General features: G+C 42.6%; 2 long non-coding RNA genes across 2 annotated transcripts; both read left to right on the top strand.

Annotated features, from left to right (window-relative positions):
* Window positions 1–17024: 17024 nt before the first annotated feature.
* Window positions 17025–19905, top strand: LOC147344073 (uncharacterized). The gene is made up of 2 exons (XR_015155563.1): window positions 17025–17766; window positions 19626–19905. It is a non-coding gene; the product is annotated as an uncharacterized LOC147344073 (long non-coding RNA).
* Window positions 19906–23546: 3641 nt separating this feature from the next.
* Window positions 23547–26530, top strand: LOC147344072 (uncharacterized). Its single transcript, XR_015155693.1, has 2 exons — window positions 23547–23755; window positions 25228–26530. It is a non-coding gene; the product is annotated as an uncharacterized LOC147344072 (long non-coding RNA).
* Window positions 26531–27063: the final 533 nt, after the last annotated feature.

Genomic DNA, 27063 nt, shown 5'->3' with positions numbered 1-27063 from the left:
GGGCAGCCTTTGTGGTGAAGAATTATCACACCTCTCGATGGTTTGGTGGAAGTGCAGATCGGCTGAGGCACTAGCTTTGTCTTGGTGAGTGTGCGTATGTTTCAAGGCAGTGTTTCTTATATGTCAATGTGCATGTGTATCACTGGCTGCTGCTGCTGCTGCTGCTAAGTCGCTTCAGTCGTGTCCGACTCTGTGCGACCCCATAGACGGCAGCCCACCAGGCTCCCCCATCCCTGGGACTCTCCAGGCAAGAACACTGGAGTGGGTTGCCATTTCCTTCTCCAATGCATGAAAATGAAAAGTGAAAGTGAAGTCACTCATTCGTGTCCAACTCTTCGCGACCCCATGGACTGCAGCCCACCAGGCTCCCCCGTCCCTGGGATTCTCCAGGCAAGAACACTGGAGTGGGTTGCCATTTCCTTCTCCAATGCATGAGAGTGAAAAGTGAAAGTGAAGTTGCTTAGTCTTGTCCGACTCTTCGCGACCCCATGGGGACCTAGTTAAAAGGCAGATTCTGGTTCAGCAGCTCTGGAAGTGGGGCCTGAGATTCTAGCTGGTGGTGGTAATATCACCCCTGCTTAGGCCACACTTCAAATAGCCATGCCGTAAGGTCATTGCATGTCTTAGTCTCAGGACTTATTTTGATACCAAATGACCAACCCCTCCCTCCCCAGTCCCCCCCACCCACCGAAGAAGGAAATGGCAACCCATTCCAGTATTCTTGCCTGGAGAATTCCATGGACAGAGGAGCCTGGCAGGCTGCAGTCTTTGGGGCTACAAAGAGTTGGGCCTGACTTGGCCACTAAACAACAGCAAAAGCACAGCATTGTGTTGTAATATGTTAGAGAGAGCCGTAACTACAACTTCATTAAAATTACTTTATATGATATATATTTTTTTAGACATTCAATTTTCACAAAAGTCTTCAGCCTGTATTAGTGGACCAATCTTCTGGAATTCCCAGAAGCACCTTTACATTTAATTTGGACAGATTTAGAAAGATTAAATACAGTCATCCTTTTCAAAGGGTTTCAGTGTTCAGTCAATTGAAATGATCCTATTAGGCATCAAAGAAATGCCAGTTTCATTCACATAGGCTTTCCTTCCTCTATGTTCTGCTTTAATGACCTCAGCCCTTTTCATTTTTCACTTATGTCCTGTTTCAACCAGTTTATCTATCCCATGGCTTTAATTAACACATGTATCTGTCCATGACCACTGTATCTTTAGCCCTACTCCAGTCTTCTCTCTGAGCCCATAATTAACTACCCTAGTATTTAACTACCTTTCCAATACTTCTGCTGGCATATCAGCTCAACAAGTTCCAATCTTCACAGGTCTCCCCTACCTCTCTTTCCCAATCCAGTGGAGCCACAGTTATTCACTTAGTCTGGGAGCCATTGGAGACTCTTTCTCCTCCTTTACCCTCCACATCCTATCAATCAATAATGCTTGTTAATTCTATGTCTTAAATTTGTCCACTATCTTTATCCCCATTGCCACTATGCTGACTTAAGCTTTTGCCATCTTTTTCAGGATTATTGCATTGCCTCCTCCCAGATCATCCTGATTTCAGTCTTTTTTTTTTAATTAGTTTATTTTTTATTGAAGGATAATTGCTTTACAGAATTTTGCTGTTTTCTGTCAAACCTCAACATGAATCAGCCATAGGTATACATATATCCTCTCCCTTTTGAACCTCCCTCCCATCTCCCTACCCATCCCACCCCTCTAGGTTGAGACAGAGCCCCTGTTTGAGTTTCCTGAGCCATACAGCAAATTCCCGTTGGCTATCTATTTTACATATGGCGATGAAAATTTCCATGTTACTCTTTCCATACATCTCACCCTCACCTTCCCTCTCCCCATGTCCATAAGTCTACTCTCTGTGTCTGTTTCTCCATTGCTGCCCTGTAAATAAATTCTTCAGTACCATTTTTCTAGATTTTGTATATATGTGTCAGAATATGATATTTATCTTTCTCTTTCTGACTTACTTCACTCTGTATAATAGCTTCTAGGTTCATCCATCTCATTAGAACTGACTCAAAGGCATTCCTTTTTATGGCTGGGTAATATTCCATTGTGTGTATGTACCACAACTTCTTTATCCATTCATCTGTCCATGGACATTGAGGTTGCTTCCTTGTTCTAGCTATTGTAAATAGGGCTGCAGTGAGCAATGGGATACATGTGTCTTTTTCAATTTTGGTTTCCTCAGGATATATGCCTAGAAGTGGGATTGCAGGGTCATATGGTGGTTTTATTCCTAGTTTTTTAAGGAATCTGCATACCATCTTCCATAGTGGCTGCATCAATTTACATCACACCAACAGTGCAAGAGCATTTCCTTTTCTCCACACCCTCTCCATCATTCATTGTTTCTAGACTTTTTGATGATGGCCATTCTCACCAGTGTGAGGTGATATCTCATTGTAGTTTTGATTTGCATTTCTCTAATAATGAGTGATGTTGAGCATCTTTTCATGTGTTTGTTAGCCATCTGTATGTCTTCTTTGGCGAAATGTCTGTTTAGGTCTTTTTCCCACTTTTTGATTGTTTTTCTGGCATTGAGTTTTATGAGCTGCTTGTATATTTTGGAAATTAATCCTTTGTCAATTGTTTGATTTTCCATGGTTTTCTTCCATTCTGAGGGTTGTCTTTTCACCTTGCTTATAGTTTCCTTTGCTGTGCAAAAGCTTTTAAGTTTAATCAGGTCCCACTTGTTTACTTTTGTTTTTGTTTCCATTACTGTAGGAGGTGGGTCATAGAAGATCTTGCTTTGATTTATGTCGTCAACTGTTCTGCCTATGCTTACCTCTAAGAGTTTTATAGTTTCTGGTCTCACATTTAGGTCTTTAATCCATTTTGAGTTTATCTTTGCATATGGTGTTAGGAAGTGTTCTAATTTAATTCTTCTACATGTTTCTGTCCAGTTTTCCCAGCACCATTTATTGAAGAGGCTGCCTTTGCCCCATTGTATATTCTTGCCTCCTTTGTCAAAAATAAGGTACCCAGAGGTGCATGGGTTTATTTCTGGGCTTTCTATCTTGTTCCATTGGTCAATATTTCTGTTTTGGTTTTTTTTTTTTTTTTGCCAGTACCATACTGTCTTGATGACTGTAGCTTTGTAGTATAATCTGAAGCCAGGAAGGTTGATTCCTCTGGCTCCATTCTTCTTTCTTAAGACTGATTTGACTATTCAGGGTCTTTTGTGTTTCCAAATGAATTGTGAAATTGTGAAGCCAATCAATGTGATACACCATATTAACAAACTGAAAGATAAAAACCATATGATCATCTCAATAGATGCATAAAAAGCCATATCCAAAGAGTTGGACATGACTGAGCGACTGATCTGATCTGATCTGTCCATTGGTGTGAGTGGGGTGTTAAAGTCTCCTACTATTATTGTGTTTGAAGAAAGAAATGGCAACCCACTCCAGTGTTCTTGCCTGGAGAATCCCAGGTATGGGGGAGCCTGGGTGACTGCCATCTATGGGGTCACACAGAGTCAGATATGACTGAAGTGACTTAGCAACTATTATTATGTTACTGTCAATTTCTCCTTTTATGTCTGTTCAGTTCAGTCCCTCAGTCGTGTCTGACTCTTTGTGACCCCATGCATTGCAGCACGCCAGGCCTCCCTGCCATCACCAACTCCCGGAGTTCACTCAAACTCACATCTATTGAGTCGGTGATGCCATCCAGCCATCTTATCCTCTGTCGTCCCCTTCTCCTCCTGCCCCCAATCCCTCCCAGCATCAGAGTCTTTTCCAATGAATCAACTCTTCACGTGAGGTGGCCAAAGTATTGGAGTTTCAGCTTTAGCATCATTCCTTCCAAAGAACACCCAGGGCTGATCTTCTTTAGAATGGACTGGTTGGATCTCCTTGCAGTCCAAGGGACTCTCAAGCATCTCTCCATCACCACAGTTCAAAAGCATCAAGTCTTTGGCGCTCAGCCTTCTTCACAGTCCAACTCTCACATCCATACATGACCACTGGAAAAACCATAGCCTTGACTAGATGGACCTTTGTTGGCAAAGTAATGTCTCTGCTTTTGAATATGCTATCTAGGTTGGTCATAACTTTCCTTCCAAGGAGTAAACATCTTTTAATTTCATGGCTGCAGTCACCATCTGCAGTGATTTTGGAGCCCAAAAAAATAGCCTGACACTGTTTCCACTATTTCCCCATCTATTTCCCATAAAGTGATGGCACCAGATGCCATGATCTTCGTTTTCTGAATGTTGAGCTTTAAGCCAACTTTTTCACTCTCCTCCTTCACTTTCATCAAGAGGCTTTTTAGTCCCTCTTCAGTTTCTGCCATAAGGATGGTGTCATCTGCATATCCGAGGTTATTGATATTTCTCCCGGCAATCTTGAGTCCAGCTTGTGCTTCTTCCAGCCCAGTGTTTCTCATGATGTAATCTGCATAGAAGTTAAATAAGCAGGGTGACAATATACAGCCTTGACGTACTCCTTTTCCTATTTGGAACCAGTCTGTTGTTCCATGTCCAGTTCTAACTGTTGCTTCCTGTGTTGAGGTGCTGCTATGTTGAGAGCATAGATATTTGCAATTGTTATGTCTTCCTCTTGAATTGATCCCTTGATCATTAGGTAGTGTCCTTCCTTATCTCTTGTAATCTTCTTTGTTTTAAGGTCTATTTTGTCTGATATAAGGATTGCTACTCCAGCTTTCTTTTGCTTCCCATTTGCGTGGAATATATTTTTCCATCATCTCACTTTCAGTATATACGTGTCTTTAGGTCTGAAGTGGGTCTCTTGTAGACAGCATATATATGGGTCTTGATTTTGTATCCATTCAGCCAGTCTGTCTTTTGGTTGGACCATTTAATCCATTTATATTTAAAGTAATTATTGATATATATGTTCCTATTGCCATTTTCTTAATTATTTGGGGTTGATTTTGTAGATCTTTTTTCTTCTCTTGTATTTCTTGACTATGTAAGTCCCTTTAACATTTGTTGTAAAGTTGGTTTCGTGGTACTGAATTCTCTTAACTTTTGCTTGTCTGAAAAGCTTTTTATTTCTCCATCAATTTTGAATGAGATCCTTGCCGGGTACTTGATTGTAGATTTTTCCCTTTCGGTACTTTAAATGTATCTTGCCATTCCCTTCTGGCCTGCAGAGTTTCTGCTGAAAGATCAGCTGTTAAGCATGTGGGGTTTCCCTTGTATGTTGCTTCTTGCTTCTCCCTTGTTGCTTTTAATATACTTTTTCTGTGTTTAGTCTTTGTTAGTTTGATTAGCATGTGTCTTGGCATGTTTTTCCTTGGGTTTATCCTGTGAGACTCTTTGTACCTCTTGGACTTGATTGACTATTTTCTTTTCCATGTTGAGGAAATTTTCATTTTCAAAAATTTTCTCATACCCTTTCTTTTTCTCTTCTTCTTCTGGGATGCCTATAATTCGAGTGTTGGTGCATTTGATATTGTCCCAGACGTCTCTGAGACTATCCTCGCTTCTTTTCATTCTTTTTACTTTATTCTGCTCTTCAGAAGTTTTTTCCACCATTTTATCTTCCAGCTCACTGATTCATTCTTCTGCTTCAAATATTCTGCTATTGATTCCTTCTAGAGTATTTTTAATTTCAGTAATTGTGATGTTTGTCTCTGTATGTTTATTCTTCTAGGTCCTTGTTAGTTGATTCTTGCATTTTCTCCATTTTTTTTTCAAAGTTTTTGATCATTATTATCATTATTATTATCATTATCAGAATATCATTATTCTGAATTCTTTTTCAGGTAGTTTGCCTATTTCCTTTTCATTTATTTGGACTTCTGTGTTTCTAGTTTGTTCCTTCATTTATGTAGTATTACTGAGTGACTGAACTGAACTGAACTGAACTCTCTGCCTTTTCATGATTTTTTTTAACTTACTGTGTTTGAGGTCTCCTTTTCCCAGGCTTCAAGGAAAGTTGAATTCTTTCCTTGAAGAAGTTTGAATTCTTTCTTCCATTTGGTTTCTGCCCTCCTAAGGAGATCCAACCAGTCCATTCTGGAGATCAGCCCTGGGATTTCTTTGGAAGGAATGATGCTAAAGCTGAAACTCCAGTACTTTGGCCACCTTAATCAAAGAGTGGACTCATTGGAAAAGACTCTGATGCTGGGAGGGATTGGGGGCAGGAGGAGAAGGGGACGACAGAGGATGAGATGGCTGGATGGCATCACCGACTCGATGGACGTGAGTCTGAGCGAACTCTGGGAAATGGTGATGGACAGGGAGGCCTGGCGTGCTGCGATTCATGGGGTCGCAAAGAGTCGGACACGACTGAGCGACTGAACTGAACTGAGGGTTAGTTCTCTGGTAGTCTAGGGTCTTGGAGTCAGTGCTCCCACACCTAAGGCTCAGGGAGTGATCTTCAAATGCTCCCCATACAGTATATTCTGCATCTGTTGCGTTCACCTTCCTGCTGCCTGGGTCAACTAGAAGCAACTCCTCCAGACCATCCTCTGCTACTCTTTCGAGAGTCATCTGTCACCGCAGAGGTCCCCACCACTAGAACAGTCTCGGTCTCTAGTACCAAAGCATAAGCCACAGATCCGGAGGAGCGCCTCTACCACTTCTTACTGCACACTGGCCCTGACTTGAGTCTTATTCTTCATACTAACCCATCTTCCATGTCATGATGCAGAATGCACTCTTAACATATTGCTTCCTAGCTAAAAAATCTTCGGTGTGACTCCATTACCCATAGTAGGGCTTCCTAAAAGATGTGTGCTTCAATGAATTAAGACATGCCAAGCATGGCTATATATATGGCCAGCCAGCCACAAGCAGCCTCAATCTTTTACCCTGGTGTCCATATGTGTATTCATTTTCCATGTATGTCATGAGTGGTATGGTAAGGAAGGACTGGCTGCAATATTATGTTCAAACTCCCGCCACTTGCCAAGTTCTCCCTCTCATCTCTAGTACTCACTGCTTCACATCTTATTATCTAATCAGTGCCATTTCCTGCCATGTGCCAGGCTGTTTCATGTCTATATCATTGCACAGAAGGTAAATTCATCCATCAAACTTGGGATGAACCTCTCCCTGTCTCTATCTGGCAAATATCTACACATCTTTTAAAATGTAATTCAAACTTCTCCTTCTTGGGTAGTCTTCTCTGAGTTTCCAGGATGAAATTGCCATTTCAGCCTTTGTGCTTGAACTATAATTCCTAATCCACCTCTATTACGGGATGATCATACCGAAGAGCATCTTTTGGTTAGTATGTTTATCTCCCTTGCTGATCTGAGACTTTTCAGCTTTGCTTCCCTCATGCTTGACACACAGGAGGCTTAAGAAAAGATTAGGTGAACCAAATGTAATGAACTAGTTTACATCAGTCAGGATGGGCTAGGTTATGCTGCTACAACAAATGGCTTAACACAGCCAAAGTTTATTTTTCTGTCTTGTAATCATTCAGGTTGATGGATGTTCAATATGTAAACTCCTATGTGTGTATAGTTTATAAATATATTTAACGTATGTATATTTAAAGTATGATATAATGCACATAACATAAAATTCAGCATTTTAATCAGAGTGTACAATGTAGTGGTCTTAAATGTATTCACAATGTTGTGAAACCATCACTGCTATCTAATTTCAGAAATTTTCATTAACCCAAATGGAAATTGCACATCCATTTAGCAGTCACTCTTCATTCCCTACTCCATCAGCTCTCACTGCAGCACCTTGCAATCATAATCTGCTTTCTTTATTTGCCTATTTTGTGTGTTTCATATAATCGGAATCATGTAATATGTGGCCTTTTTGGTCTGGTTTCTTTCATTTAACACACTGTTTTCAATTTTCATTTATGTTGTAACATGTATTAATGCTTCATTCCTGTTTATGGCTGAATAATACCATTATGGGTCTCCCTGGTGGCTCAGTGGTAAAAAATCTGCCTGCTGATGCAGGAGACTTGGGTTCAATTCCTGGGTTGGGAATATTCCCTGGAGAAGGAAATAAAAACCCATTCCAGTGTTCTTGCCAGGAAAATTCCATGGACAGAGGTGCAGTCCTACCATGTTCAAGAAATGGGAGCACTGAAATGGTTGTGAATATCCCTAATGATGTCACAGAGTTAATACCAAGGGAAATGAGCGATTAGCTCAAAACAGACCTATCATTTCTCTGCAAGTTCATATGCATGAATCAGGCCAGTATCTGTTACTTAAATTTTATAAAGTTTCCAGAAGGAAGATGATCTGAGAATTGCTGAGAGTGGTATGGTGGTGATTTAGTTGCTCAGCCATGTCTGACTCTTTGTGACCACATGGACTGTAGCCCAGCAGGCTCCTCTGTCCATGGGATTTTCCAGGCAGGAATACTGGAGTGGGTTGTCATTTCCTTCTCCAGGGGTTCTTCCCCACCCAGGGATCAAACCTGGGTCTCCTGCATTGCAGGCAGATTCTTTACTGACTGAGCCACCAGGGAAGCCCAAGAGTGGTGTAGAATGAGCTAAAAGAAAAGGAGGGGAGAATAAAAGCCAGAAGGAAAGAAGAACAGAAACAAATAAAAGAATTTCCAAAGAATTCTTAGTTTTGTTAATTAATTATAAACACATTTTGTATCTTTGAAAAGAAAATACACCTCTTCTTTTTAATACAATATTGTGTAGCTAGAAGGCACTCAAACTATGGCAATTTCACTTTCATAGTGGAGTTGGTTCAGCCCTCAGCAGCTTCACAAGTAACCACTGCAGTACATTTTGTTAGATAAAATAACTGAACAATCATTGAAGCTACAAAATCATTGATGAAGCTACAAAATCAATCTGAAAAAATGTAGAAATAAAAATCCGCATGGGAGAATTTTCCTGAAAAGGAACACTGCATGTCAACAAGCTTCTTCTGTCACCCAGCAACTGCCCTTTAGAGTTCCTTCCAATGGGGTAATTTCAGCTGGCAGCTGGTGCAACCTTGAAACGATCCAGTTTGTTTTCCTGCTCCCTGATGTGTAGAGGTCACTGCTGGTTACAATGTGGTTGCTATTCAGTATTATCTGGAGTGTGATAATGGGGCAGAATTACCTTGAAATGCTCTTTTAAAAAAAATCTTGACATTGACTCTGCATATACAGATGGGTCACACTAAATGCACATTTCAAAGCCTAAGGATATTTACATTTTAAAAATAAGAAAGACCAACAGGAGCGGTAATGGAGGGGATGGGGGATAAGCATTATACTTTGTCTAATTTGTAGCTGTTCAATCAATAATTAACATTCATTATTCAAACTGCCTGGGTTTGAATCTTGGCTCCACTAGTAAATGTGTGTCCTTAGGCGTGCTTACTAATCTCTCTATGGTGTATTTGAATCATCTATAAAATGGGACTAATAATAATATTTACCACATAGACTTGTGATGATTAACGCTTGAGCTCATACATGTAAAGTGCTTAGAAAAATGTCTGGTACACAGTAAGTCCTGTGACATAGACTTGTGATGGTTAAATGAGTTCATACATGTAAAAGTGTTTAGGAAGATGTGTGGTACACAGTAGCCCTGTGTAAGCAAAACCTTTGATTGTTTTGGAATTATGTTCTCTCTTGACAAATCACTTTCCTTCCACCCCTCCCTGACTGCATTAGGTACCCCTGTTGTGTGTCTCTCTGGCATGCTGTACTTTCTCATGGCTACACAGCACTTAATTGGAATTACAGTTTAATTTTGTGTTGAATTACCTGTGTCCCCCAATAGCTGTAAACTTCCCTGATGGCTCAAGTGGTAAAGAATCTGCCTGCAATGTGGGAGACACAGGAGATGCAGGTTCAGTCTGGGGGTCGGGAAGATCCCCTGGAGAAGAAAATGGCAACCCACTCCAGTATTCTTGCCTGGAAAATCCCACAGAGAGGAGTCTGGTGAGCTACAGTACATAGCGTTGCAGAGACTGGGACATGACTGAGTGTGGATGCCCGATAGCTGAGCGCTCTAGGTGGGTAGAGACCCGGTCCATATTGTGCACCACATCCACATGTGTTGGAGGTCTCACTTACATGTTGTGCTTTGAGGAGGATAGTATAAGGATGCAAAAGCTGCTGACCTAACCTACTGGGGAACAAGGAGCAGGCAGCAGTTGACTGAGATTTACCAGGACTTTACAGAGACTCAGAAGAAAGCTTGCCAAGTCATAAGCATGCAAGCATGCATTTTGAGCAGGGAATAATCTTAATTTGAGGTCTTGTAACATTGCTGCTGAGCATGATATAGCTACCAACTGACCCACTAGGGAACAAAGGCACACGGATTCATATCTTGTCTTTGAACCCTTTTTTTGCATGTAATGAGATTCATTTGAATTCACTTCAGAAAGGTCTGGTGGGAGAGCAGAGAATATATAAGGATAGCCTTGGTATGTCTCAGAACCCAAGGGCAGGAGCACAGCTGAGTCCCCTGCTGGGCTCCCATCAGGAGCTAAGGCACCCTTTGACCTCTCTCTTTCCCTCTGGAGCTAGATGCTTCCTTGACCCTAGATCTCCTTGCCCCTCTGCTTCTCTTCTCTTTCTTCACTTCTCTGTCTAGTGCAAGAAAAGTCTCTCAGCTTCTGTGGTTAAGTGTCCCTCTGTCCCAGCTGTACCCTGAGAATAACCAGCAGCTCCTCAGCTGCCAAACTTAATTTTCAGGAGAGAATCTGATTGGTTCAAATTGAGCCAGCTGTCTCACTGGATCTGGTTTATAGTTGCCCAGGATCATCTATCACAAACCAGGTTGCCAGGAGTCTACTTTCATGGTTGAGCAATTCACTGTGAATGGTTCACTGAGAAATGGGCGGGTACTCCATTAGGCTTCTGTTAAAACAATATCATTCAAAGTGGTCTGCAGTATTCTGCAAGATTGGGTAAGGCAATAATATTACAGAGAGCAGAAAACATCTTAACGAACCAGAAACCACTGCCTTTGTGTAACTTTTGAAAATTGTCTTTTTAATGGCACTGAAGAACATATAAATAAAACTTCTTTTGGATGGGACATCATTCAAAATTAACTACACAGTTCTCTGAAAATAAGAGAATACATGCTCCCCGCTTTGCCTGGAACTTCCATCATGCCTCCTTATACATTCAACTAGTTCCTACCCACCTTTCAGATCTCTTTTACATATTCCCCAGGTGAAGAGCATGTTTTGTTTTTTCCCCCCAAGGAATTTATTTGGCCCGATCAGGGATGGGGAGGGCCTTGCACCTAAAAGGAGGTGTTTGGCTTCTTGATAAGCATGTATTGTGCTGTGCAAGACCCAAGGGGCCAGTGGGAACTTGATCTTGGACTTGGGAAGCTGTTTGACTACCGGTCAGTGCCACTTCGCTGGCTGTGAGCTCTTCTACCTTCATGATCTGAATCAATTGAGCCATGCCAAGTGCCCATGTCATGGTAGCATTGGGTGATAGCACCTGCAGAGGTCAGATCTGAATACCGGCAGTATACCTGCAAACTACTTTACCAAAATCCTGGAGAATATGTTTGGTTAACAAACTCAGGTATGCAAGATATGAGCACTTCAGTTCAGTTCAGTTCAGTCGCTCAGTCGTGTCCGACTCTTTGCCACCCCATGAATCGCCAGGCCTCTCTGTCCATCACCAATTCCCAGAGTTCACCCAGATTCACGTCCATCGAGTCAGTGATGCCATCCAGCCATCTCATCCTCTGTCGTCCCCTTCTCCTCCTGCCCCCAATCCCTCCCAGCATCAGAGTCTTTTCCAATGAGTCAACTCTTCGAATGAGGTGGCCAAAGTACTGGCGTTTCATCTTCAGCATCATTCCCTCCAAAGAAATCCCAGGGCTGATCTCCTTCAGAATGGACTGGCTGGATCTCCTTGCAGTCCAAGGGACTCTCAAGAGTCTTCTCCAACACCACAAGCTTCCCACAAATGAACTTGATTTCTATTATAAGCCCTTGTCTGGATTTGAGTGATTGCCAGACCACTTTGCCAGTGTTACATCCAACACTGGTATTGAGTGTTTAACTACTGGAGAGAATGGTGGGGACGGGGCCAAGTCAAATGCCTGGTTTCTGTTTGCTGGCATGTGCTAGGAAGTCCTCACTTTCACCTGGTCTTTAGCTGTTAATCCACAAAAGTCCTAGTCATCATCCCCACCTTGGCTCACTGGGTACCTTCTCAGGAGCACTGAGCTCCTGGTTTCCAACATCATACCAGGCCCACATGAACCCCATGGCATTGTTGCTGCCCTTTACTATGCCTACATTAAATTTAGGGGAATCATTTCTGTCCCCATACATACATGGGTGTTGAAGTCCTCAGGAAACATCTCTTGGGCCCACGTGCCCATGCCACTACAGCCATTTTTAGTCTGAGATCTTGCTTCCAGTCCTCTCCCCACTAAGCTCAGAACCCCAATCTTATTTACAGTGTCTGCTGTTTTGTCCCATTGGGACTCTACTGGAGAGAGGCAGTTTAGGTCCCCTCCACGAGTCGGACACGACTGAAGCGACTTAGCAGCAGCAACAGCAGCCACGTTTAAAACTTTAAAACCTAACCTATCCAGGATCTCAGTCCTGGAAGGGAAACCTCCTCCATGCCCAGTCAGCCCATGGGAGAAGCACTGGTAAATGTTCTTCTCTTAGAGCCAAGTAGAACCAGTCTAAGCCAAGGTCAGAGAAACTTTGTCTAATCTGGAGATGGCAGGTAGAGGAGGAGGTGGGATAGGAGAAAGAAGGGAAGAGAAATAAACAAGAATCAAATGTAGGAATGGACAAAACTGAGTTTTAGATGGCTTTCTGTGCCTTTATTTATCCGTGGCAAGGGCAGTGATCACTAGGAGTCAATAAGAATCTACTAGTTAAATTAACCTTATTTTATTTTATTTGATGATTTGCAAAGCTTCAAAATCAAGGCTATGCTGGAGGCGGTGTTCCCAGATTTCTGCAAGGCAATTGGGAAAGCAGTGGTCACTGAAAGTTGGCAAGAATCTTTAGCATTAAAAGGTGCTTTTATATATGATATTTCATTTAATCCTAAAAATAACTCAATGAGTGGAAGAAAAGCATATATCAAGTGTCAATTGTCTATTGTGGCGTTTCCTCACTGTGTGTGGGTTTGTACAGGTGGCTTGTCAAGGTTTCCTGGTTAGGGAAGCTTGTGTCGGTGTTCTGGTGGGTGGAGCTGTATTTCTTCTCTCTCCTTTCGAAGAGTTGGGTTGCTTTTCTGGGTGCCTGATGTCCTCTGCCGGCATTCAGAAGTTGTTTTGTGGAATTTACTCGACGTTTAAATGCTCTTTTAATGAATTTGTGGGGGAGAAAGTGTTCTCCCCGTCCTACTCCTCCGCCATCTTGGCTCCTCCAGTCTCAATTGTCTAGTGCTATGTAATATACTAGTCTGTAACTTAGTAGCTTAAAACAACAACCATTTTATTTATTCACAGTGTGGACGGAGCTCGGGGGAAAGCTTATCAGTTGGGGGTGGAACATCCACTTCCACAATGGCTCATTCACATGGTCCGTGAGTCTGTGCTGGCTGTCAGTTCGGAGCCTCAGTTCTTGCTCTCAGCTAGAAGGACGGTTAACTTTCTGTGACAACATGACTGAGCTAAGGCATGCTCTCAGATAACTGATAAAATATTATTTCTGGGTGTGTCTTTGAGGGTGTGCCTGGAAGAGATTAGCATTCAAATTGGTAGACTGAGTAAAGATCAACCTCACCAGTGTGGGTGCGCTTCATGCAATCCCCTGAAGGCCTGAATAGAACAAAAAGGCAGAGGAAAGGTAAGTTTGCTCTTTCTGTTTGAATTGTGGTATCCATCTGCTTTCCTTGGATATTGACACTGCTGGTTCTAGGGGCACTAGACTCTGGCTGGAACTTATCACATTGGCTTTGCTAACTGTAGAATTGGCTCAATCCCTGGTAGCTCAGATGGTAAAGCGTCTACCTACAATGCCAGAGACCCGGGTTCAATCCCTGGGTGAGGAAGATCCCCTGGAGAAGGCAATGGCAACCCACTCCAGTACTCTTGCCTGGAAAATCCCATGGACAGAGGAACCTGGTAGGCTACAGTCCATGGGGTAGCAAAGAGTTGGACATGACTGAGCGACTTCACTTCACTTGCTTGTTCTCAAGCCTTTGGGCTTGAGCTGGAACAAAATATCAGCTTTCCTGGGCCTCCAGTTTTTAGATGGCAAATCATGGGACTTCTGAGCCTCCATAGTCATGTGAGCCAATCCCTTATAATAAATCTCTAGGGATGTCCCTCATGGTCCAGAGATTAGGACTCCATGCTCCCAATGCAGGGACACTGGGTTTGACTTCCCAGTTAGGGAACTAGATCCCACATGCCACAGCTAAGACACGACACAGCCAGATAAACAGATAAATAAATACTTTTTAAATCTATATATATTTGTTTATCCTGTTGGCGCTGTTTCTCTGGAGAACCCTGGCTAATTAATACAGCTAGTTTCCTCAGTTCTATTCCATATAACTCTTCCTCATGATTAGCTTAGGCTTCTTCACAGCACAGGGTAGTTAAACTTGTTTTACAGTGGCCGGTTTCCAAGAATGTAACAGCTGTTATCTTAAGGCTTTAGGGCCAGAACTTACACAATGTCACTTTTACCATAATTTATTGGTTCAAGTAAGGCAGTAGGCTGGCACAGATTCAAGGCGAGAGACTATACCAGGTATGAATACTGGGAAACACAGTTCATTGTGGTTACTAAAGTAACACACTGGGCTTGGAATTTACTGGCTCACATCAACGTCAGGTCTGAGAAGTGTAGCTGGCTCAGGAATGTCAGTAACAAAGCGCTCAGATGAGTCAAAATGAATATGCTTCCCTTTGCCTCTCACCTCTTTTCCCTCTGTGCTGGCACCAGTCTCAGGCAGACTCCTTGCTGCCGATGGCAAGATAGCCACAGTATTTCCGACTTGCAAGGATCCACAGAAAATCACGGATCCAAACATCCAAGCACCTGTCCTGTGACTGGGAGGATGGACTGTGCTGATTGGCTAGTCTGGGTCATGTGCTTACCTATGGCACATGCTGTTGATTAACTGCCTACCCAGCAGCATTTCCCAGCCCTCTTCTCCATTGAGTGAGAGTCTGAAAACGCCAAATATTCAATTTCTCTGCTTCCCTTCCAGCTAAGGATGTTCATGTGATTGAGTCTGACCATTGAGGTGATCTTTCAGACTTCCAGGGAAAATTTTTACTGAGAATTTAGCTACTCCATGGTGCTGCTGCCTCGGCAACTCCTTTGTTTGGCAAAGTGACCTGTGGGAGGCTTAAACTAACACTAGCCCCGTCATGCATCATAAATAGCCTGCAGAGTCACAAGTAAATGTCAATAACTGATATGACTTCCCCAATCATTTCAGATAAGATCAGATCAGTCGCTCAGTTGTGTTCAACTCTTTGCGACCCCATGAATTGCAGCACGCCAGGCCTCCCTGTCCATCACCAACTCCTGGAGTTCACTCAGACTCACGTCCATCGAGTCAATGATGCCATCCAGCCATCTCATCCTCTGTCGTCCCCTTCTCCTCCTGCCCCCAATCCCTCCCAGCATCAGAGTCTTTTCCAATGAGTCAACTCTTCACATGAGGTGGCCAAAGGACTGGAGTTTCAGCTTTAGCATCATTCCTTCCAAAGAAATCCCAGGGCTGATCTCCTTCACAATGGACTGGTTGGATCTCCTTGCAGTTCAAGGGACTCTCAAGAGTCTTCTCCAACACCACACTTCAAAAGCATCAATTCTTCGGCACTCAGCCTTCTTCACAGTCCAACTCTCACATCCATACATGACCACAGGAAAAACCATAGCCTTGACTAGACGAACTTTTGTTGGCAAAGTAATGTCTCTGCTTTTGAATATGCTATCTAGGTTGGTCATAACTTTCCTTCCAAGGAGTAGGCATCTTTTAATTTCATGGCTGCAGTCACCATCTGCAGTGATTTTGGAGCCCCCAAAAATAAAGTCTGTCGCTGTTTCCATTGTTTCCCCATCTATTTGTCATGAAGTGATGGGACCAGATGCCATGAGTTTTAAGCCAACTTTTTCACTCTCCACTTTCACTTTCATCAAGAAGCTCTTTAGTTCTTCTTCACTTTCTCCCATAAGGATGGTATCATGTGCATATCTGAGGTTATTGATATTTCTCCTGGCATTCTTGATTCCAGCTTATGCTTCATCTAGCCCAGCGTTTCTCATGATGTACTCTGCATATAAGTTAAATAAGCAGGGTGACAATATACAGCCTTGATGTACTCTTTTTCCTATTTGGAACCAGTCTGTTGTTCCATGTCCAATTCTAACTGTTGCTTCCTGAGCTGCATACAGATTTCTCAAGAGGCAGGTCAGGTGGTCTGGTATTCACATCTCTTTTTCAGAATTTTCCACAGTTTGCTGTGATCCCCACAGTCAAAGGCTTTGGCATAGTCAATAAAACCGAAATAGATGTTTTTCTGGAATTCTTTTGCTTTTTGCATGATCCAATGCATGTTGGAAGTTTAATCTCTGGTTCCTCTGCCTTTTCTAAATCCAACTTGAACATCTGGAAGTTCTCAGTTTACATACTGTTGAAGCCTGGCTTGGAGAATTTTGAGCATTACATTATTAGTGTGTGAGATGAGTACAATTGTGTGGTAGTTTGAACATTCTTTGGCATTTCCTTTCTTTGGGACTGGAGTGAAAACTGACTTTTTCTGGTCCTGTGGCCACTGCTGAGTTTTCCAAATTTGCTGGCATATTGAGTGCAGCACTTTCACAGCATCATCTTTCAAGATTTGAAATAGCTCAACTGGAATTCCATCACCTCCACTAGCTTTGTTCATAGTGATGCTTCCTAAGGCCCACTTTGTTGGGAGCCACGTTAGGCATTACTGACAAAATGGAGGCACGGCCCCAGACCCCTCTCCTCATTGTGCAGGCACAGTCCCGGGATGAAGGAGTTAGGCCTTATAATTCTGACTTGTCTTTTCCTCTCCTCGGCTGAGTTGACTGCAAAGGAATATTAAGGTGCTTATTGTTCTTGAGAGGAGCATGAGAAGGCACAAAGCCTTCTGCAGCTGTGCTCAGAAAATAATTCATAAACTTAATCACTGACATTTGTTTAAGGACTTTTACAAAAGAGTGTTCCAGGATGAGCACATAGGCCGCAGCTTAAGGCCATGGGAGAAATTGCTATCTGAAGACTATTTGTGAGGAAGATGTTTATGGCAAAGGAGCTTACTGAATTTAGGGCTTAGAAATAATTAAAATAGTTAGAAGTTAAATATTTAAGGAATGTTGTAAAGTTAGCATATTTTACTATAATTTATAGACGTTAGGAATTTTTAGAGACACTATAGCTAGAAGCCTTGTTAAGAGATAGTGAGCTCAGGATGTTAGGGGCAAACAGGATTTAGGAAGATAAGTAGTAAACTGAGGAATGTAGCATGAGTTACAATGTAATCACAAGTTAACTATAGGACACATTAGAGGAGGTAGATAATAGATGATAAGGCTGATTCTGAGAGAATCACTGAAGCAGGAACTCTGAAGAGCAACAGTGATTTATGGAGATAATAAATCTGGGAGAGGGGAAACTGAAAATGTCAAACCTCTGGCCTAAAGTTTTTGTAAAAGTATAAAAGAGAATCTTAAACTTGAAATAAATAGGCAGTCCAAAATAAAACTGAGAGGCTGTCTCATTACTCGCGGACACCGTTTATCTATTCAGGTTGAATCCCTGGCTGCTGGAGCTGGACTCCGGCACCACTTGACTTCACATTCCAGGATGTCTGGCTCTAGGTGAGCGATCATACCATCATGATTATCTGGGTCGTGAAGATCTTTTTTGTACAGTTCTTCTGTGTATTTTTGCCACCTCTTCTTAATATCTTCTGCTTCTGTTAGGTCCATACCATTTCTGTCCTTTATTGTGCCCATCTTTGCATGAAATGTTTCCTTGGTATCTCTAATTTTCTTGAAGAGATCTCTAGTCTTACCCTTTCTATTGTTTTCCTCTGTTTCTTTGCACTGATCACTGAGGAAGGCTTTCTTTTCTCTCCTTGCTATTCTTTGGAACTTTGCATTCAAATGGGTATATCTTCCCTTTTCTCCTTTTCTTTTTGCTTCTCTTGTTTTCTCAGCTGTTTGTAAGGCCTCCTCAGACAACCATTTTGCCTTTTTGCATTTCTCCTTCTTGGGGATGGTTTTGATCACCACCTCCTGTATAATGTCACGACCCTCCACCCATAGTTCTTCAGGCACTCTGTCTACCAGAAGTAGCAGCTTAGAACAAGTATTTGTTATCTCATTTTCTGTGGGTCAGCAATTTAGGACTGGTTTGCTGGGTGTTTCTGGTTCAGTGTCTCTCATAAGGTTGCAATGAAACTTTTGGCTGGGCTGTGGTCATTTGAAGGTTTGTCTGAGGCTGGAGGAACCTTCTATAATTGCACACTTGGCTGTTGTCTGGAGGCCTCAGTTCCTCACCATACGTTTTTTATTAGGGCTTTTGGGGTTTTCTCAAGACATAGAAGCTGGCTTTCCCCAGAGGGAGTGATCCAAAAAAAAAAAAAAAAAAGCAAGCAGAAAACTACAATGCCTTTTATGAGCTAATCTCTGGAGTGGCATTCTGTCACTTCTGCTTTTTTTCTATTCATTAAAAGCAAGTCACAAATTCAGTTCATACTCAAGGCAACTTTTTAAAGACAGTGGCAAAGAATCTGTGGATATATTTAATCCACTCCCTATTACCACTGGCAAGACCATACATGAAGCATTTTGTATGATTCTGAGCACTGAAACTTAAGAGAAACATATAATAGTTTTTCTTTATAATACTTTTTATTGTTGTCACTTTTTTGTGTGACTATATACACAATATTTTTCTCTCCTCCTAGATTGTAAGTCTCCTTAAAAGAAGAATGTAATGTTTTTCTCATCACCTTATTCTCAAGGTCTAGTTTACTGCTTGACACAAAGCAAGTGCATGATTAATCATTTGTTGAATGTTGAAAGAGGTCACTGAACAAAGGTCCAAAGGGACTTACTCTTCATGCCACGTGAGAAATAATTGGAGTAAATTGATACTTAGCCTGGGAAGAAAAGACTCATTAGGCAAAATGAGAGCTCTCTTCAAACCTGCACAACAGAAGTGATTCATTATTGTTACCACCAAGGGAAGGAGTTGCCATTGACTCACAGGTAGAGTAATACATAATAAAGTAATAGATTTTCATCTGACTATAAGGAACAACTTTGTAACAACCAGAAACATTTTATAATGGCCAGAGGGCTTAAGGAGAGGGTGAATTGTTTGAGTGCCTGCTGGAATATCAATTGTTCAGAAAATTACCAAAACGATGAATACATTAGAGAGGATGTGGGATCAGATGACTTTTATGGGACCCTGAGATTATGTGACTCTGTGATCTAGGGATTTATACTAGTTTACCTAATTTTAAATGTCAATAGAAGCAAACACTATCTGCCTGTCCCCTATGGTAAACACCAGTTGCTTTATTTATCTAGCATATACTCCCATTTCTTTTTGCAAATGTAGCCTCCCTTTGTTTTGAGGAACTGCTCTACCCACCAATCTTGTCGTTTTAGTGGGCACTGCTAACTAAGCAGAGTGCTCTGCCTCTTCCCTCCAACTAACGTAGGCATGTGACCCCACGGATCCATCAGTGTTCCAGGGGGGTTTCTATTGGAACTGTCATCTCTGGTGTGAGACTGGGGAGAATGTGAGCCTGGGAAATGCTGGCAGATGTATTCCAGCTTCACGAATGACCTGAACCCAGATGGGAGAAACAGAGATGCAGATGGAGAATGGGATAAACTTCTGGTTCCTGCTGCCAAATGTTTTTGAGACTCCGTGTCACACCTGCTTTTTCTGCAGTTTGGTTTCATGAACCAATAAAGTCTCCATTTTTGTCCACTGAAGTTCAAATTGCATTTCTGACACTTGCATTCAAAATCCTGAGCAGCTGCTGCTTCTCTCCTGACTTCTCTATTTCTGTTAACGATACTGTTCATTATCAAGCTGTGAAACCTCCAAGACTTCTTTTCCTTGCCTCTGAGAGTCTTGCCAGTACCACATGCTATGAATTTACCCTTCATTAAGTCATAAAGTTGAATGTCTGAAAACACTGCTTTGGACTGTTACTTGCTCCAAAACCTCCAAGAATATATGCCTTATTCATATTCTGCTTAAACCATGGAGTGATAGAGTGAACGTTTTTATAAAATGTCATCAAACTCTTTGCTGGTTTTTTATATGCACATGCTGTGTGCTGAGTCACTTCAGTTGTGTCCAGCTCTTTGTGACCCCATGGACTGTATCCTGCCAGACTCCATCTGTCCATGGGATTCTCCAAGCAAGAATACTGGACTGGGTTGCCATGCCCTTCTCCAGGGGATCTTCCCAACCCAGGGATCAAACCCCAGTCTTCTGCATTTTAGGAGGATTCTTTAACAACTGAACCACCAGGGAAGATCTGCAAATGACTGACAAGGGGATACTAGACCTGGGAAAGTGGGTTTTTAGTGGTACCTTGTTCCACACGTAAGCCAGAAAACCAGGGAAAGAAGCTTGGACTAGAGAAAGGAGAAAAGAGGAAGAGGTGAAATGGCTAAGAATAGGAGATTCTATGGGACTCATTGGAAAAAACCCTGATGCTGGGAAAGATTGAAGGCAGGAGGAGAAGGGGATAATGGAGGACGAGATGGTTGGATGGCATCACTGACTCAATGGACAGGAGTTTGAGCAAACTCCGGGAGATGGTGAAGGACAGGGAAGCATGGCGTGCTGCAGTCCATGGGATCACAAAGAGTCTGAAGTGACTGAGCAACTGAACTGAACTGAACTGAGGGGAATTTAGCGCAGACAGAGAAAAAAAAAAGAGTTACACTGGGGCAAAATTCTTAGATGCAAAGGATGCAAGATAAAGGGATGGCATAGAGAAGCTGGATTCCTTAGGAAGACAGGACAAGGGCTGGGACTCAGATTAAGCAGGACAAGATTGGATAGATACAGCCGTGAAAATTGCAACCATGTTTGGTTGGACTACTAGTGAAGGAAGCCTGTAACTCTAATTCTTTCCTGTGTGCCTCATGGAACCAAGACGTTCTCATTCTACAGCAAAGTTGCTGTGCATATGCTGATGGAACACACCATTATGTGCACCTGGGGTACCAGAAGGATGCATGGGGACAAAGCAATAGGTAGAAATCTCCACAGAATAAGACCTCTTAATACTTTGGCCACCTGATATGAAGAGCTGACTCATTTGAAAAGGCCCTGTTGCTGGGAAAGATTGAAGGCAGGAGGAGAAGGGGATGACAGAGGATGAGATGGTCGGATGGCATCACCGACTCAATGGAGATGAGTTTGAGTAGACTCCGGGAGTTGATGATGGACAGGGAGGCCTGGCATGCTATGGTCCATGGGGTCACAAAGAGTTGAATACGACTGAGTGACTGAACTGAACTGAAGCTATACATAAAACAATATTATGGGAGACTATGTAAATATAAGGTGTTTGTCAGGACTCAGGCAAGTAACAGATGGAATATAATAATTTGTCATGCCAGGGTTAGGAAAATCAAGAAGGGACTCTTGGTAGTAGAAAGCCATTACTACTGTTAAGCCTGAAGATGGGAGGGAAGGAATGATGTTAGTAGTATCAGTAGGAGAAGGGCTGAAAGCATTTCCAACTCATACAACTAAGGCTCAGTTTTCTAATTTTCTTACTTTTTTTTAATTGGAGTATTGTTGCTTTACAATGTCGTGTTAGTTTCTGCAGTACAACAAAGTGAATCAGCTATATTGTTGTTGTTCAGTCGCGCAGTGGTTTTCCGATTCTTTATGACCCCATGGACTGCAGCAGCCCAGGCCTCCCTGTCCGTCACCATCTCCTGAAGGTCGCCCAACTTCATGTCCATTGCATCAGTGATGCCATCCAGCCATCTCATCCTCTGATGCCCTCAATCTTTCCCAGCATCAGGGACTTTTCCAGAGAGTCGGCTGAGTTCGCATCAGAAGACCAAACTACTGGAGCTTCAGCTTCAGCATCAGTCCTTCCAACCTTCAGGGTTGGTTTTCCCTTAAGATTGACTGGTTTGAATCAGCTATATGCATACTTATATCCCCTCCCTATCGAGCCTCCAAAAATTTTTTCCTAATTTTGAAATTAACAGTTTTTATTTCAGACTGTTACTGTAAAGAAAAAGCAAAGTAACAATAATTAACATTTGTATAGCACTTGGGACTTGCAGGCACTGTTTTGAGCACTTTACATATGTAAACCCTTTAAAACCTCCCAAGCACTGTATGCTATAGGCTCTATTGTTACCTCCATTTTAGAGACAAGGAGAGAGAGATTAAGTCCCCTGAATAAAGTTACAGAACTTGTAAAGAGCAGAACCGGTACTGGACTCCTGCTATCCTAACTCCAGTGTCTATCTACTTATAAAGCAGTTAGTACGGTGGCACAGGGTAGGCATCCGGAACGTCTCAGCAAATAGTGTTGATGCTGATGATCAGGTGCCACAGGGATATGCAGAAAAGGATCCAGGGGCATGTCTATTTGGTGGCTTGGAGGGTGGCTCTTTTCCAAAGTCTAGTTTAAAACTGAAACTGTGCACTTGGAACCTCAAGTGAAAAACTCAGGGATAAAAAGGGTTTACGACGGCGGGTCAGGAGTTCTGGGGTCAATCGGATGACATTTCAGAAGCCACCCCAAGATTCTGTTCCTTCATTCTTTTCCCATTCTTGGGTTTCTCTTTCCCAGTGGTTGTTCTTCTGGAGCCACGGTTTTTTTCCCCTCCAGTAAGGGAGTAGGACCCTATGCGGTTTTCCCAAGACAGACCCCTGTCCCCATGTCCTATGCTTTAGCTCCCCTCTGAAGTACCTAGAGAACAGTATCTGAAGCACACATCCTGAGTTGTTTTATAGATGCTAAGTGAAAGTGAAAATCGCTCAGTCGTGTCCAACTTTTTGTGATCCCGTGGACTATACAGTCCATGGAATTCTCTAGGCCAGAATACTGGAGTGGGTAGCCTTTCCCTTCTCCAGGGGATCTACCCAACCCAGGGATCAAACCCAGGTTTCCTTCATTGCAGGCAGATTGTTTACCAGCTGAGCCACAAGGGAAAAACCCCACCAAGTGATGACCATGAGCACACAGCCCCGCTTGAGCCTAATGAGTCACCTCCAGCCAATCAGAGAACTGTCCAGAGCTGATCACAAACCCTATGACTCCCCTCCCTCACGGGGCTTTTGAAAACGCTTCCCTGAAACTGATTGAGGAGTTGGAGGGTTTTGAGGACCAAAGGATCAAGCCCTGGACTCCTTGTTTGGTGCAGGGCACTTTCCTTCACAACTTGGTGTCAGTAGGTTTGCTTTACTGTGTGTAGGAGAGTGGACCCAAGTTTGGCTTGGTAATGCTTCCTCCACCAAACTTCCCCCTTCAACAGGGAACATTTCCAGGAGGGGCGGAGGAGGATGAAAACATTTCAAGCATTTAATATCAAATTTGGCCAGTAGGTGTCAGCATCTATCACAAAAATGAAAGTGAAAGTGAAAATGAAGTCGTGTCCGACTCTTAGCGACCCCATGGACTACAGCCCACCAGGCTCTCCGACCACGGGATTTTCCAGGCAAGAGTACTGGAGTGGGGTGCCATTGCCTTCTCCGTTAACAGTGGCTAGGCATATTATATTTACTTGGAGCTGGTACACTTGGTTACAGCCTTAGTGCCCTCGGACACGGCGTGCTTGGCCAGCTCCCCAGGTAGCTTAAATCATCTTTACATTTAAACTCAAAGATTTAAATTGTGTGAAACAAATGAGTTTTTAATCTACTTAATTAGTGTTTAGAAATCTGTAATTCCATTTCTAGACTTCCGTTTTGCTGGAAGTATGTATAGAAATTGCCGTTTAAACATTAAAAAATATAGGGGAAAGTTTGAAGAGAAAAGCTGCCTGCTAGATGAAAAGATTAAGAAAATAATTTTTATACAGGATCATACATTCATTGGTCCACCAGTTATTTATTTGACTACTATAATCTGTGTATTCAATGATAAAAAAGAAACCAAGAGTCTTGTAGCCCAGGATCCTTCAAGCTATAGCATACTGAAGTTTAAAATGATGTACTTAGGCTATTGGTGCCCTTTTTGGTAGAAGTTGGCCTTGGTTCTGGTATTTGCTCCTGCCCCAATCTATAAGTATTTTGTACAAGTTACAAGAGTGTCCTATTTAAGAAAATGGAGCATATGAGAATCTGGACCAGTGAACTAAAATATTCATTAAGCACCTATTTTCTGCTCCTTAATGACACCTTGGGTGGATCCCAAAGCTTCCTAATCACACTCAGGTATTAAAAAGCCAAGCTGAGTCCAGCCCAGTGAGAAGCTTCAGTTTCACGTCCAACTCAATGCTCTGTCCCTCCTCCCCAGCTTGAATGACCAAGGGCGCTTGCATGGGGTAGAGGGACACGTCTACTGCAGGGAAGCAAAATTTGCCATCCCAAGGTGTGTCTCTTTGGCAGGCAGATTATTTTGAGCTGAAAATAATCAAGGTCCAAACAACTAAAAAAAAAAAAAAAGCACACACACACACACAAATGCTTTGATCTTCCCCCTAACTGCCTAAAAGAATTTAGAGAGAGGACCTGTTCTGGGGAGGGAGCTGTCACTACTATAGATCATTACAGTGTGAACTGGGTGTGAGATATTTAGAGAATGAACTGTGGTGGTAGATAGGGAGGAACGTAGCAGGTCTGTTAACATTCCTGTCTATGTCCCACTCTCTCTGCATGGCCAAGCACATTTTTTTTAATTCAAAGTTTTTTTTCAAGCAACATTTTTTTTATCAAACACTTGTTTTTCCATCTTCATGTCAATTGCCTTCCTCCCCTTTGAAGTCCCAAACCACTACCCACAATATCCCCTTTTCTCTTTAGCTGAAGATGAAGGTTTCAGCCAGTATGGTGAGTTACTCAGTTTTTCTGGGTTTCTCCCATGTATACAAGTTATTAAACTTGTTTGATTTTCTCCTGTTAATCTTGTTGCTGTTCGTTGTTCAGTCATGCCCAACTCTTTGCGACCCCATGGACTGCAGCATGCCAGGCTACGCTGTCCTTCACTGTCTCCCAGAGTTTGCTCAAACTGACCAGCCAGGAGAACCTTAATGGGTAGGGAGTCATTTCTTTCTCCATGGAAAACTACTCTTACTCCTTCCCACTCTGTTTGCATCCACTAGAACTGGAGAAGGCAGAGGAGGGACTACAGAGAGAAAATGAAAGCATCTAACCTCAGATATGCAGATGACACCACCCTTATGGCAGAAAGTGAAGAGGAACTCAAAAGCCTCTTGATGAAAGTGAAAGTGGAGAGTGAAAAAGTTGGCTTAAAGCTCAACATTCAGAAAACGAAGATCATGGCATCCGGTCCCACCACTTCATGGGAAATAGATGGGGAAACAGTGGAAACTTTATTTTGTGTCAGACTTTATTTTGGGGGGCTCCAAAATCACTGCAGATGGTGACTGCAGCCATGAAATTAAAAGACGCTTACTCCTTGGAAGGAAAGTTATGACCAACCTAGATAGCATATTCAAAAGCAGAGGCATTACTTTGCCAACAAAGATCCGTCTAGTCAAGGCTATGGTTTTTCCTGTGGTCATGTATGGATGTGAGAGTTGGACTGTGAAGAAGGCTGAGCGCCGAAGAATTGATGCTTTTGAACTGTGGTGTTGGAGAAGACTCTTGAGAGTCCCTTGGACTGCAAGGAGATCCAACCAGTCTATTGTGAAGATCAGCCCTGGGATTTCTTTGGAAGGAATGATGCTAAAGCTGAAACTCCAGTACTTTGGCCACCTCATGCGAAGAGTTGACTCATTGGAAAAGACTCTGATGCTGGGAGGGATTGGGGGCAGGCGGAGAAGGGGACGACAGAGGATGAGATGGCTGGATGGCATCACTGACTCGATGGATGTGAGTCTGAGTGAACTCCGGGAGTTGGTGATGGACAGGGAGGCCTGGCGTGCTGCGATTCATGGGGTCGCAAAGAGTCAGACACGACTGAGCGACTGAACTGAACTGAACTGATACTACCTAGATGCTGCATATCATATCCACCAGAACGTAGCACTTCTGGGTGCAAGAGAGGATGGAAAATGCAATCTCTATTCCGAATGACCATGTACCCAAGGTTAGATGATGTTTTCCAGCATCACATTTTCTGACCTTTACCCTCAGGCAGTGGGTCCTCTCACTGGCAGGCAGCTGCCTACTAAGAGTACCACTGAGAAGGTTTAAGCTCTGCTAACTTTGTGAAATCAAATGCCTCACAGGAAATGCAAATACCCCTGCTTGAGAAGCTTCAGCATCCCTCCCGTAGGGTAATTCTGATACTCTGGGAATATTTCCTGTTTCCCTCAGCTTTAGGGCTTTGTTGACAATTTCAAGACAACATGGAGTGTTCCATTCAATATCCTGTGACCTGAGGTCCCATATGCAAATATCAGATGTGGAAATAAAGACCAACCACACGAGAAAAACAAAGGCTCTTCAGTCAGAACTTGCTGTAGTAAGGGAATCAGCTGTTGTCACTTGTATTTTGGCAGAGACTCAAAGACAGGCAGAGGAGTGCCAAGGCTTTTTAGGGGGAAAATAAGGGAGACTTCATATATACGCCAATTGAAGGATGTTGACATGAGCGAACTGTAGACTTCCTAAACCAAAGCAGAACATCCTGTGTGACTCAGTGAGGGTAGATACTTGGTTTTCTCTGATAGATCCTAAATTGGAATCTATCTAATGGGATAAAAATTAGGAAAGCTGCAGTTATTAAAATCAAGTTCTGGCCATTTGGGGCTGATTATGACAGAGATTATTCTTTAATTTCCTGGATTCTCATTAGAGAAAGCAAGCTGACTTCTTGTAAATCTGCCTTATAGCAGACTGGCCTCTTACATTGCTTATTGTAGATAAGGAGTTGGTTTCCTGAGCAGGTTGTGACAGATTGTTCTATTTTTATACATGGTCAGGCTGCTGTCTGTATATTTGGTCCTCAGGAGCAAGCAGTAAACTTGTTT

The sequence above is a fragment of the Bos grunniens genome, chromosome 26 (genome assembly GCF_055505025.1).
Source record: "Bos grunniens cultivar Pamir isolate PY7600 chromosome 26, Bosgru_T2T1.0, whole genome shotgun sequence".
In the NCBI taxonomy this organism is placed as follows: domain Eukaryota; kingdom Metazoa; phylum Chordata; class Mammalia; order Artiodactyla; family Bovidae; genus Bos; species Bos grunniens.
Note: the sequence above shows the minus strand (reverse complement) of the source record. Positions and strands in the feature narration are given on the sequence as shown.